The sequence below is a fragment of the Schistocerca nitens genome, chromosome 9 (assembly GCF_023898315.1).
Source record: "Schistocerca nitens isolate TAMUIC-IGC-003100 chromosome 9, iqSchNite1.1, whole genome shotgun sequence".
Taxonomy (NCBI): Eukaryota; Metazoa; Arthropoda; class Insecta; order Orthoptera; family Acrididae; genus Schistocerca; species Schistocerca nitens.
The window spans coordinates 264,206,373-264,219,707 of NC_064622.1; positions in this window are offsets into that span (position 1 = coordinate 264,206,373).

Here is a 13,335-nt window from a genome sequence, read left to right on the forward strand (position 1 = left end):
TGATACCTATTAGTATATCCAGGATTCTTCCAGGTATACAACCTTCTTTTATAGTAGCACGTGAACATTTGACCAGCTTCGCCGCTTTCGAAATACTCGTTCACAGGCTCTAGGTAACAATAACCTACCCTTTGTCAAAGTCGCTTATCTCAATGAATTTACCCAGTTCCAGCCCATATCTCCGCTAGGGTGATCCCCTATCCGTGTCTGTTCCGCTGACATAGTTTTGTTAACGGGTCATATGTCCGCAACGCTACAAGGCGGCATCCAACGTCGCGGTGGGCAGTGGTCATAACATTTTCACTTATCACTGTACGATGGCGTACTGAAAAGTAGTGCCTACGAATTTTTCATGTGGAAATCTTTTTAAATAGATTATTAACATCTTACATCTTTATTCTTCATCTCTATATTTTTTCAGCCCTCCGCCGCTCTAGGACCCCGAATTGTAGCGTGTAATATGGTGGTGTGTTACGTAATCGAGTGTCGAATGCGAAAAGTTCGTCCACGTGTTGAGCATCCTCCCCTCCATCATGAAAATTGCAGATAAAATAAGAGCGCTGTGACATATGGAAAAATCTGACGCCATGGGTTCACCGTCATCGATCATCCCCTTCATAAAGTCCCGACTTGGCCCCAACTGATTTTCGTCTATTTGCAGAACGTAAAAAACGCCTTAGAGATCGTCAGTTTCGTACTGTGAAGCGTTGCTAACAACAAAGTTAGACATTCTATATTGAAGGTGCCAACAAACAAGTGTGTCGATGAAATAAATATATTCGTGTTCAGAGTGACTATGTTGAGAAACAAATTTATAGACATGAGGAATAAACTTATAGTACTTTAATAACGTCTGTTTTATTTAAAAATATTTTAATTTCCGCACTATAAATTGGGTTCCATTACTTTTCAGCTCACCCTCGTAATAGTCGTGAATCCATCGCTCTCTGTACTCAAATATCAATACGAACCACACGGGATATATAGAGTTATCCAGACTACCAACTCTTTGGATCTTTAACATAAAATAGAAATAATTAAAATTGTGTACGTTTGCTGTAGGTTACTTCAAGCATTCGTCGTTAACTGAACCACTGTATTTGTTCCCTTCCTGTTACAATTATTATGTTGTTGTTGTTGTTGATAATGTTGTTGCTGCTGATCTGATGGTTTTCAGCTCGAGACTGGCTTGATGCAGGCCCCACGTTGGTCTGTCCTTGTGCTAGCCTTTTTACCTCTGCTCAGATACTGCAAATTGCATCCATTTGAACCTGCTTACGGTGTCCAAGATTCGTTCGCCCTCTACAATGTTTATCCCTTACACTTCCGTCCAGTACCAAACTCATGAATGCTTGATGCATATGTTGTATCCTATTAGCCAATCTCTTGTTTTAGGCAAGATGTGCCACAAATTTCTTTTCTCTCCAGTTCGATTCAGTACCTTCTGAATAGTTCAACAATGGCTCTGAGCACTATGGGACTCAACATCTGAGGTCATCAGTCCGCTAGACTCAGAACTACTTAAACCTAAGGACATCACACACATCTATGCCCGAGGCAGGATTCGAACCTGCGACCGTAGCAGCAGCGCGGTTCTGGACTGGAGCGCCTAGAACCGCTCGGCCATCGCGGCCGGCTTTTGAATAGTTACTCGGTCTCCCGATTTTATCTTCAGTATTGTTCTATATCACCACATTTCTAAAGATTTTATTCTTGTCTTGACTATGTATCGTCCATGTTTTCTCTTCCTTACAAGTCTACTTTCCAGACAAATATCTTTAGATTTATTTATTTATTGCGAAGATGAATTTTTATTTTTCTGGCCAAATAAAGAAAAACTCAACTGCTAACTTGAGCGTCTCATTTCTTAATCAACGTACCTCAGAATTTCCTAATTCATTTATATCCAACTTGTAATTACTTCTTCGGACACTATCGATTCCATTCAACTGATCTTCCAGGTCGTCTACCGTCTCTGACAGAATTCCGTCATCGTCAGTTTTCAGAGTTTTCATTTACTCCCTCTAAACTTGATTTCTCCCCTCATAGTTTTCCTCCCCTCCCACAAACCAACGACCAGTAGTTTACTGGAATTGTGTGACCTGTATGTGAACATCTAGTATCACATACCTTCGGAAACCTACCAAGGACTTGAATCAGTGCTATGAATCCTGGATCTACATCTACACATATACTCCGCTAACCACCATATGATGCGTGGCGGAGCGTACCCTGTACCATTATTAGTCATTTCCTTTCTTTTCCCACTCGCAAATAGAGCGAGGCAGAGACGATTGTTTGTATGCCTCTGCATGAGCCCTAATTTCTCGCATATTTTTTGCGCGGTCCTTACATGGAATGTATGTTGGTGGCAAAAAGAATCGTTCTGAAGTCACTTTCAGATGCCAGTTCTCTAAATTTTCTAAATAGTGCTCCAAGAAAACAATGTCGCCTTCTGTTCAGTGATTTCCATTTAGCTTCCCGAAACATCACCGTAGCACTTGCAAGTTGTTTTAACCTACCGATAACAAACACATGAGCCCGCCTGTGAATTGTTTCGACGTCTTCCTTTAATCCGATTTAGTGCGGCTTCCAAAAACCCTTGTAGTATTCAAATTAGGTCGGACTTGCGCCCTCTATGCGGTTCCTTCACAGGTGAACAACATTTTCCTAAAATTTTCCTAGTGAATCGAAATCGACCATTTACCTGCCCTACGACAATCCTCGTTCCATTTCATATGGTTCTGCAATGTTACGCCTTAATATTTCATCGAAGACTTCGTGTCAAGCAGCACCCCCATAATGCTGTATTCGAATGTTGCAGGTTTGTTTTTCCTAAAAACGTGCTCATAGTTACATTTTTCATTTTATTTAGAGCATGGTGCCATTCATTGTACCAGCTAAATATTCTGTGTAAGTCATCTTGTATCCTGTGACGTCGTTTAAAATTAATGGGTAAATCGATTTGGACATTGCTGTACGGGATATGACAGTCCTCTCCACCTGCTAACTGTGTCAGGACAGCAGCTTCAATTACAGTAGTTTGCATAGTTTTAATATGCAAATGCGTGGAACTCCATAGAGTCGACTGATTCAAATTCAGCAATAGTATTGTAATCAGAAGCGGCTAAGCCATAAATATAGCGTTGCTATTCCCTGTTAAAACTATGTGCAAGGAAGGAAACATAACAGAACATAGTTGAGTAAACAATGTTTGTTTCTAGTTATATATAAGGAGAAAGGATATATGTAGGGAAGAAACAATTTGTCTAATGGTTTAAATGCCCCGCTATCGTAGCTAAAACTAACTGCGTGAAAGAAAACTAAATCACACATTTTCACAGCTTAGCATAGAACAACATTTTCTTTCCCACAGTCGGTTGTAATAGAAAAGCGAATACACTGTTCTTCATAAAAATATTCACTCAGTGACCGTCTGAATGCTTATTAAAGTATTGTGTAAAATTTTACGTTAATTGGTGAATAACTTTTGGAAACTGCTATAACATCGTTTCCTTTTTATGTAGTACATTTATGTTTTGTACCATATGCATTAAAAACATGCAACCTATGCGCGTCCAAATGTTTATCAGAATTATGCTTATCCATTACGGATATTTTAGAACCGTGACTGTATACTAATGTAAATAAATTATACACAACTGCAACCAGTCACTTTTTTCATTAATAATGCTTTATTACATTAACCGGCTTTCGAACCCTTTCAGGTTCATCTTCAGATGATTTCGGGAGAATCCGGGAAGCTACATCATTATTGGTAGTAGCATAATGCTGGGTGCTGGTTCTATGGCAGAAAGATGGGTCACACTTTAATGTATCGCCATGACTATAGATTATCTGTCGATATGGGTGTGAATTTAGTTTTTACTTACTGCGACAGCATAGGCGGCTTTTTTCGTATCTGTCTGCATCCATTTTGAAGTCCAGAACACTTTCACACAAACTATATTAGTTCACACTTTAACAGTGACACTTCACCAGCATCCAGCATGCGCTTTACAACTGTTGCTTATAACAAAGATCTTGACAGAGAGATATGGCATAAGCCTATTTTGTACAGAGATGAAATTTGTTGTTCTTTACATGTGTTAAAGTCGATATAAGGGCAAGTTTTTTCATCAGAATGGTGATAACATGAGAGCACTAGAGAAACTAATAATAAATTACTACAAGAATAAATTTCGGTGATCTGTTATGTTATTTCTATTTGTATGTTACAGGCAGTTTTTTTTTATATTAAACATGGACAAAATTCTTTAGCTGTTGACTAATTTTATTCTAATATTAGAGTGATCTGGGATATTGGTAAAGGCAGCTTATGTTTGTTCCAGCTAGAATTAATATGTATAAAATACTGATTTATGTTAGCAATGGAGGGCTTTAACATTTAGAGATATGGTACATGTCTTATTCTGTGGTAGTATATTACATTGACACCAGTGTGGTTAGGATGTAAGGAGAGGCGGGGGGGGTCATTGGGATGGGGGGGGGTTGGGGAGCTGGTGTATGTTTTATTGGGTGGTTACTTGTTTTGAACTAGTAGATCTTCAAAGTTCTGAAGGAAAAATTTGTTTCTCAGTTCAGTTTGATCATTAAGTAGGCAGTCAGGTGCTGTATTTGTGTAGACAAATATTTCAATTTCTTCAAGAAGGTCAAGTATTGTGCCTTTGTTGGCAAAATGTAGTATTCGGAGATTCTGTTCTATGTTGTTTGCAGAATGATTGTGTTGGGCAAGATGTGAGGCAAAGCTGGACTTGTTCAGGTTGTTAAGACGGAGTGCATCCATGTGTTCTTTATATCTTGTTGTGAAGCTTCTACCAGTTTGTCCAATGTAGAAGCTTGGACATGAGTTGCAAGTGAGCTTGTACACACCTGACTTTTGATATTTTTGTATAGTGGTTTTGGTGGTGTGTATGATTTGATTTTGTACTTTGTTGGTGGTGAAGAAACTTATTTTTATGTTGTATGTCTTGAGGAGGTTGGCAATTTGGTGAGAAATCTTCCCTAGGAAAGGCAGGCTAACAAATGTGGTTTTCTTGTTTGTGGGTGGTTGTTCAGCAGTTGGTTGACTTAGTTTTGCTGTATGGATTAGTTTATCTATTATTGCAGGGTTGTACCCATTGGTGGAGGCAATTGATTTAATAATTTCTGTTTCTTTTTGTCTTTCATTTGTGTCCATTGGGATTTTCAGCATACGATTAACCATTGTTCTGAAGAATGCTTTTTTATGTTGGTCTGGATGGCAAGAGGATTTGTGTATGGTAACATTGGTGGTTGTTGGCTTTCTGAAAATTTGAAATTTATGCTTCTGATTTTTATTTGAGATTGTTAGATCAAGATAGTTAATGCCTTCTGGTGTTTCATGTTCTACTGTGAATTGGATTTTATTGTGTATTTTATTAAGTTCTTTGGCTAGATTATTTATTTCTTCTGTTGCTCCATTGAACAGAATGAGTGTGTCATCAACATAGCGTTTGTAATAAAGCAGCTTATCTTTTAGTTGTGTTTGGGACCTGAAAAAGTTATTTTCAAGGTTATTGATATATATGTCTGCTAGCAAGCCTGCAAGACTACTACCCATTGCCAGTCCGTCTTCCTGAATGTAAAACTTGTTGTTGAACAGGAAGTAGTTGTGTGACAATATGAGTTCCAGGATCTCTATGAGTTCATAGATTTCAGCTCTCCCCATTGTCCCATGTTTCAGTAAGTTATTTCTTATTAAACTAATTGTTTCCTTGACGGGTATGTTTGTATATAGGTTTACTATGCCAAGAGATGCAAATTTAGCTGTGACTGGGATGGGGATATCTTTTATACTATTGATGAGCTCATAACTGTTTTTAATGGAGTAGTTAATTTCAAATACATATGCCTTGCGGATAATATCATTAAGTTTTTTGGTGATTTTATAGCTTGGACTATTGATAGAGTTCACAATGGGACGTATCGGACATTCTGGTTTGTGGATCTTAGGCTGTGATCTCAGTTTTGGTGCTGAAGGGTTCATCACTATACAGTGCTTTGCTTCTAATGGTGTCAACAAGAAGTTGCAGTTTTTAAGTAACTTTTTAATTTTATCAAGGAATTTGGGAGTAGGGTCATATGCTATTTCCTTTATGTTATTATTTCTGAAGAATTCACAAGTTTTGCTAATATAGTCAGATTCATACATGACAACAGCTGTGTTACCTTTGTCTGCTCTGACAATGAGGGCATTTTGAACTGAAAGTTTCTTATTTATGTCACATAATATCTTATGTTCAGTATTCATCTTATTGTACATTTTGTTCTGGTGAATATTTCTCATAATGATGTTGTTTGCCTTATGAGCTACAGCAATTTGTTCATTGTGTTTTAGTTTAGCTGCTGTACATGCAATTTTTGTGTTAACTATGAGGTCTTTAATGTTGCTTTTATTTAGTGAGGGGGCAATGTTGTGCTTAAGGCCTTTGTTTAACAGCTTTAATTCATTACTACTGAAGCATATTTCTGTAGTATTTATCACTTTATCAAAAAACTTATGTTCTGTTTCAGAAGAGATACTGGGGGACTTCACTGCATTCTTTGAAATTAGAGCATTTATCTTTTTCTCGTGTCTATGTGAGATGATAATACGTTCTTTGTTTACATATATATTGACATAGTCTAGGAAGACCATGAAGACATGAGCAACAAGTTTATGGCTAAGTTCTAAGTGCATATTATACAGCTTTGAATTGAGCAGATCTTTCTTTTTGTAAAGAGACCTGATTTCAGTTTTTAACCAAATAATTTCACATCGTGCTTTTGCTATCTTGGCTGACATACTCTGACTCGTTATTTTTATTCTGATATAATTTGGAGTCACGTTTTCTGAGAGACATTTTTTGTTAAATCTTATTGCAAGGATTGTTTTCGTTAGTTTAAGTTTACATTGCCGAAATTCGCGCATTGTTCTAATTACCTGGCGTGGTATCAACAGATTATGCTTATCCATTACGGATATTTTAGAACCGTGACTGTATATTAATGTAAATAAATTATACACAACTGCAACCAGTCACTTTTTTCATTAATAATGCTTTATTACATTAACCGGTTTTCGAACCCTTTCAGGTTCATCTTCAGATGATTTCGGGAGAATCCGGGAAGCTACATCATTATTGGTAGTAGCATAATGCTGGGTGCTGGTTCTATGGCAGAAAGATGGGTCACACTTTAATGTATCGCCATGACTATAGATTTGGCGATACATTAAAGTGTGACCCATCTTTCTGCCATAGAACCAGCACCCAGCATTATGCTACTACCAATAATGATGTAGCTTCCCGGATTCTCCAGAAATCATCTGAAGATGAACCTGAAAGGGTTCGAAAACCGGTTAATGTAATAAAACATTATTAATGAAAAAAGTGACTGGTTGCAGTTGTGTATAATTTATTTACGTTTATCAGAATATTGTGTTCAAATTTTAAGGAAACCACTCAAAAAATTTTCAAAATTTTTAGTAATATATATCAGGAATATGACAGAAGTGATCATTCAAAACAAAAAAAGTCAAGTAAACATGGACTCTATAGCGCATATTTCAAGAGCTATAAGCAATTCTTGATCTTCGATACTGCGAAGCAAATCTCTTCTGCAGCAGGCTCTTTGCTTTCCAAATTTTGGGAAGTGATAGTATGGACCAAAACAAGAAGAAAAAGTCTTCGCTACTTTGAAACAACTCTACCCTAATGAACAATTGCTCATAGCTCTTAAGGTATACATTTTAGAACATACGTTCGATTGACTTTTTTCCGAATGATCATTACTGTCATATCCCTGAATACTGACCATCACTTCTGAAACACCCCGTCTAATTTCTGTCAGTCAAAACGTTTACTACAGTATCGTGTAAGTATCTCAAATAAGTCAGTCCAAGATTTCTCGAGATTTTTGCTCAAAACATGTTTCTTAAAAAAAAATATAGCCTACGTCCGTCTGAATGTTTATTACAGTATCATGCAAAAATTTGAAGTAAGTCGATCAAGAACTTTTCGAGTAACTGTGTGTTAAAGTTTCGTGTAAGAACGTCAAGTAATAATATAGTGTATCAAATTACGTAGACTTTTGTTATTTGTTGACCTACCTGTCGTTGCAATTTTGGTGGTCAGAATTGTACAGGACTGCTAGAGACGGTTCGTTCGTTTTCAGTCTCTATATTTTACAAAGTGTTACATGTACAAATACGCTTGATGCGTGAATAAAACCTTAAAGTTTCCAGGTCGCAATTTGCTATCTACTATGTACTATGAGTGACCCTCCGGTCACAGGACACATGCCAAAGGAATAGTCAAGATCGTTCCACCCCTTATGCAGCAACATCCTGTCAGCGTTCATCAAAGTAGCACGGAGAAGTCCCAGGGTTCTTGGTAGTGGGACTATGTAAACACAGTCCTTCATGTAACCCCAAAGACAAAGACACTAGGCACGGTAGGTCATGAGGAAAGAGAAGAGAGCCACATCATCTTTAAAAATGGTTCAGATGGCTCTGAGCACTATGGGACTTAACATCTGAGGTCATCAGTCCCCTAGAACTTAGAACTACTTAAACCTAACTAACCTAAGGACATCACACAAATCCATGCCCGAGGCAGGATTCGAACCTGCGACAGTAGCGGTCCCGCGGTTCCATACTGAAGCGCCTAGAACCGATCGGCCATACCGGGCGGCGGCCACATCATCTTCACCATTATGCTTCATCCATCTGTGTGGAAGTTCGTCGTGTAGGTAGCAACGCACATCGATGCTACAATGAGAGGGTGTCCCGTCTTGTTGGAAGATTAAATTCTGGGAATCCAGTCACTTGTGGAAACAACCACAACTGTAGCATATCGAAGAGGCACCCACCACAAAGTAGAAAAACAGCCCATACAGCCTCGTCTGAGACACTACACGGAAAACAGTGATCTTCGGCCAAACTCCTTCGTTCGCCACAGTTTCGGAAGGATTTTCAGTGCCCCATACAGTAACATCGCGGCGATAAACCTTTTAATATAAATGCAAAGATGCTCCATCGCTGAATATCAGTTTCGAGGTGAAATGTTTATCCTCAGGGTTTCCTTGCTTTCCGATGCAAAACTGAAGGAGCGGATGCAATCATCCGGTTTTAATTCTTGCGCGAGCTCCAGACGATACGGTTTGAAACGTAGACGCGTCGCAATATCTTCAACTGAGTTTTCTGCGGTATTCCAAGAATTTAGCCTGCATGCACGGGGATGGTTTATTAACTGCGTACGAAAATTTCCCTCACCTGATCGGCGGTTCATCTGTCGCACTTTACATTTCTGTTTGCAGAGACAGCAGGTGTCACTAAATTGTTGACATCAACGCTCAGTGCTCTTTTTACATGGCGGTAATTTCCCATAATCCCGTCTGAATGCGCGCTGCACTGTTGTAGCAGATAAACGTACTGCAGAACTCTTGCTTTGCTCTCGTAATGCCAACTGGTGTGCACAATGCAAACTCGGTAACTTCAAGATTCTATTCATGCATCAATCCTATTTACAGACGTAATACTTTGGAAAAGATAAAAATATGAAAATGAATGAATAATTTATAGTAGCCCCGTATTTATCTCCTCATTTCGCTCTGCGTTAGTCTGCGTCTTGTACACGCCTCGGACCTTGAAAACTCGGCAGCCAACCAAACACATCAGCAATGCTGGCTGCGGTTGTTTAGGTTGCTCCACGCGTTCGTTGACAGCCTAAAATCGTACCGCTGGGATTACGGTTTAGCTTCTAAAATTGAGCCATCTCTAACAGTTGAATAAAACGGGGCAACACGTTCCAACTCGATAAAGACACACAGTCCTACTGCACGCACAAGTATGTTAAGCACAATGAGCACTAAGGCAGTATGTCCTGGTTCCAGTCATCAGTAGGCAAATTCTTGCGTTCTTCCAGACCGGTGTATTTAAATGGTAAAACACAGGTTTATATTGACGCAATGTGTACTGACTCATACAATTCAAATATGTTTGCGTGAAATATAGTGTATCCGAGAAGAATAGCCGCTATTTTGCCGATCGATACGCCAAATCTTTCAACCGAGCGAGTTGTCTTTCTTTATTTAAGGTATTTTAAATCCAGCTTTCCAATTAATAAAAACTGCGTGTTTATTTTCCTACACACGTTTCCGTTAATTCCTTTAAAACATCTTCAGAGGTAGCAGTTTTACCTTATTTCGCTTACGTCTCGAGGTCTGCAATAACATTTTCCAGGCATTCTTGCGTCTGGCACTTTGCCTTGCAAGACAACGCATTTCTTGACGTAAAACACAACAAAATACTGCAGCAGTAATATTTATTTTCCTTCAACTCACTTAACGCATGATTTTTTTCCACAGACGTGCGCTTTTCCTAGATTACATACAACACGGAAGTGTAATATTTTCCATCGAGGATGTTGTTGTTCGGCCAGCCGATGTCACCGAGCGGTTCTAGGTGCTTCAGTCTGGAACCGCGCGACCGCTACGGTCGCAGGTTCGAATCCTGCCTCGGGCATGGATGTGTGTGGTGTCCTTAGGTTAGTTATGTTTAAGTAGTTCGAAGTTCTAGGGGACTGATGACCTCAGATGTTAAGCCTCATAGTGCTCAGAGCCACTTGAACCATTTTTCATATGTTGTTTAACAAGCAGTTATTCAATATTACGTGTTCAATTAATTTACTTTTCAGTATTATGACGTTCAGCGTCCAATTATTGTTGAGCTCTCTTAATACTTCCTCACCGGATTATCTTTCACTCCAACGTATTTGTGATTATCTTCAAAATCCACTTCCATATCACTTACCCTCAAACTTTTTCTTCCGTGGCGTATGTGATTCACAACTACACAATAAAAACCTACAGATAAATGGTTTGATATATTGCAGCATGTATTTGTTCTCTTGAGCTATATGTTTGAGTTTTTTCGGGTAACATGTTTCGGACAAACCTTGAAGGACGAGTTGAATGTTTGACTCAGGAGTGTCTAAGTACTGTTGCAGGCGGGAAGTAGCGTGGAGTGCTGTAGAATGTTCGTATGGTACAAAATCAGTTCAGTTAAAAAGAGGACTTAAAAGTACGAGGCTTTCTGCCGAAACATAACTCACAACCCATCCTGCCAGCTTTACTTCCGCCAGTTTGCCCGCGAAAGCCAAAGATCCCGATTTCGAGTCGTGCTCTGCCACACTACTATAATCTGCCAGGCTGTTTCGTATCAGCGCACAATCCACTGCAGAGTTCGAAACACGATGCCGTTTTTACGTTAAAAATATTTTTGATATTGAAACTGCTTTGATCAGACAGTCTGCTGAACACCGCAACGGTCTTTCAGTTTACGCACTCGGTGACTCACGAAAACTATGTAGGGTAACAGAGGTGTGTGTGTGTGTGTGTGTGTGTGTGTGTGTGTGTGTGTGTGTGTGTGTGTGATAAAATCTGCAACTAAAATCAGTCATGCGCCTGACGCAAAGGAACCTTCCTTTAAGGTGGTGTAATATACTGAAGCGCCAGAGAAACTGGTATGGGCATGCGTATTCAAATACACAGATATGTAAACAGGAAGAACACGGTACTGCGGTCGGAAACGCCTATGTAAGATAAGAGTCTGGCGCAGTTTCTAGATCAGTTGCTAGTGCTATGATGGCAGGTTATTAAGATTTAAGTGAGTTTGAACGTGGTGTTACTTTCGGCGCACCAGCGATGGGACACAGCATCTCCGAGGCAGCGATAAAGTGGGGATTTTCCCGTACGACTACTTCACGAGTGTGTCGTGAATATCAGGAAGCCGGAAAAACATCAATCTCCGACATCGCTGCGACCGGAAAAAGATCCTGCTAGAAAGGGACCAACGACGACTGAAAAAAAAAAAAAAATCATTCAACGTGACAGAAGTGCAACCCTGCGAGGTGCCGGGGCTAGCAGTGTATTTGACACTAAATTCTTCTTGAATCTACATATGTAAATGAAGCTCTAAGCTCCCCCTATTCTAACTCCGACTTTTGCTGTTGCACAAGGATTAAAAATTATACGCGAACTGACTGTAATCAACCCTGCAAGTGGAGTAGAAAAGAGTTTGGCACCTGCAATAATTTAATTTGATAAATAAGTTAAATAAAGGAAGGTTTCATAAACGTAGTGAGAAATGATGGGTTGCTCTACCGATTAACAGAATGAAAGTTCTGTCCAAAATAACAATATGATTTATTAAGACTAAACACAAAATAATAAACAAAAACACATGAATTCTAATTTATAATACATCAAATTGGCTCAAATTGGATACACATACAAACACTGTAAAGGTGAAGTTGTCCCTAAACTAGATCGTGAGGTTTAAGACGAAGTGGTATGTGGAGCCAATTCCTTGCCACTCAAATCTCAAGAGAGACACACAGCTAACCCAACAGTAATTGCTGCTACTCAAGACAGAACAAAGTTAGAAAAAGACGAACAGGCGCGCTCTGCTGAGCTCTGATTATCACCTAGGAAAATCCCTATCTGCCGGTGCTGCGGACATACATTACCAAACTGTCTTCTTAACTGCCCGAAACACGATCTGGCGTACCGGAGGCGAAGGCTGGTTGCTTCGACGTCCTCGACCGAAAGGGGAGAGCCGACTACCTAGATCACCCGTACAGGCCGAACACACAACATTCCCGCCCCCACGACAGTGGCCGTGGTTAAACGTTCCAATCAGCAACTCGAAAACCGGCGGAAAATCCACTCCTTTGCCGGAGCACTACCATTCCACCAATGGAGATTCTTGGCGCCAATTTCCGTGCTGATTTTGCTACGTCACGGAGCTATGCCCTGAGCAAGCCAATCACAGTTACTATTTTGCAGAAAGCGCGGGAATTTTCCCGCCACAACTGCCTGGGTACACAAGTCATTCCCACGCCTCGCTGGTAGCCCGCCAGAAAGTGTTTTAGCTAAGATTCTGCGAAGTAACGGAACCTCTAGCCCAGCCGCTACTTCAAACCCCTCCGGGCGTGTCTTTTGACAATGTCGGCGTCTGCAAAGCATTCACTCGACTTCCTCGCACCCGTCGGCTTAACCCTCTCCAGTTCAACAGAGCCCGCCTGTCACCGGACCACCCGGGTGACGAGAGACGCTGCATGGGAAGTCCGCGTGTGAAGGAATAGCAACTTTCCACCGCATGCAATTAGAGAGGAGAATCGTAAGATAGAAATATGAGAGGGGGCTCATGCCACCTCTCAACCCTTCCGCAAATTTCTGCAAATTTTAATGCTGGGCCATCAAGTTAGGGTGCGAACCATTCATTGAAGCATAATCTATATCGGCTTTCGG